Genomic DNA, 1,961 nt, shown 5'->3' with positions numbered 1-1,961 from the left:
ATTTTTCACACTTTTGACTGTTGTTGTAGCACGTGATCCAAATTCGAATGCTTGTCAATTGGGTCACGGGATCAACTTTTGTGACCTTCTGACAAGCAATGTTGGGGTTGGACTAGAAGACCTCCAGGGTCCCTTCCAACTCTTGTTATACTGTATATTTAAGCTCAATGAATTAAGCTCAAATGGAGGTATATTTTTTTAAAAAAATCTCTCTTTTATAAAAATATACTTTTTATTGAAGAGTTTTCTAATTTAAAAAATAATAAAAATTGAAATCAGAGAGAAAAAAGGAAAAGAAAAATAAATGCACAGTACCAAAAAGAAAATAAGAGGGGCGGAGGGGAGAGGAGAGGAGAAACAGAGGGAGGGAGAAGAGAGGGGAGACAGAGGGAGGGGAGAAGAGGAGAGGAGAAAGGAAAAGGAGAAAAAGGAGGAGAAGGAATAAAAGAAGAAGGAGAAGGAGGGAAAGGAGGAGAAGGAAAAGGAGAAGGAGACAAAAAAAGAATATTTAAATAAGCAATTCCCAATCTTCCTTGCAATAATTAAAGGCAAATGAATGGTTCCCATCCCCATGAAGTTACATGCATGGTTCGCCTCTTTCCCTGAGTATCCCCAACAATTCACAAATCCAAAAATCATTGTCATTTCTCTCCAGAAGTTGGCTAAAAAATAATAAAGGGATTCCAGAATTTTATAAAAGTCCTTATTATCTTAGTCCTGATCAAACAAATCAACTTTATATTCCTTCCTTTGGCTTCTAAATAGTCTTTTTAACTGTTGGAGTTCTTTTTCTCATTAAACCTCCTCTGTAGCAAAGATGTTTTTTAAGATTGAGCAGCAATTACATGTAACCTTTAAAATGTTACTCCACATTGTTGGTTTATGAACTATATGGGAGCTATTTCAAAGCTCAATCCGATGTGACGATTGATGTGACATGTGTAATGAATCTGAAAGAAAATATGAGGGGGGGGGAAAAACACAAATTTTATGCTTCAGTATTTCAGTCCTGTCCTAACAATAGCAGTAGTAACAATGGTAACATTCTGGCACATATATTTTAGGAAGAGAAAGTGCACTGGAAATAAAGTCAGCTTGGACGGCTGCCACAATTCAGGATTGATGTTTCCAGTTTTAAAATATTTTCTAATGTTCGCTGTTTTAAAAAGTTGCTCAGGTGGTATTTAAATGAACAGCAGAGCACCCTTTTATGCATATGTCAAGATAAGCAGAGCTTAAGACAGTGGCAGGGCCTTTTCAAAAACAACAATTTATTTATGCAGTGCTTAATTTGTGGAACTCACAGTCACAAAATGGATGGATGGATATTGGAGAGAGAGAGAGAGATAATAGCTACCTGGATAGTTGGATAGCTAGATGATAAATTAAATAGAAGATAGGTATAGATAGATAGATAGATAGATAGATAGATAGATAGATAGATAGATAGATAGATAGATAGATAGATAGATAGATAGATAGATAGATAGATAGATAATATATATAAGATAGATAGATAGATAGATAGAGATAGATAGATAGATAGATAATATATATAAGATAGATAGATAGATAGATAGATAGATAGATAGATAGAGATAGATAGATAGATAGATAGATAGATAGATGATTAGATAGATAATATATATAAGATAGATAGATAGATGAGATAGATAGATGAATGATTAGATAGATAGATAGATAGATAGATAGATAGATAGATAGATAGACAGACAGATAGATAGATAGAGATGATAAATAGATTATATATATATATATATATATGTTTTCTGAGGTTTTCGCGGGTGTTTGTATGTAGGTCTTTAGTTATTCGGGTTTTATATATATATTTAGTTATTCGGGTTTTATATATATATATATATATATATATATATATATATATATATATATATATATATATATATATATATATATATATATATATATATATATATATATAT

Source organism: Protobothrops mucrosquamatus, unplaced genomic scaffold (genome assembly GCF_001527695.2).
Source record: "Protobothrops mucrosquamatus isolate PMUCROS unplaced genomic scaffold, P.Mucros_1.0 scaffold4132, whole genome shotgun sequence".
Lineage (NCBI taxonomy): Eukaryota > Metazoa > Chordata > Lepidosauria > Squamata > Viperidae > Protobothrops > Protobothrops mucrosquamatus.
This window is presented reverse-complemented; position numbering follows the sequence as displayed.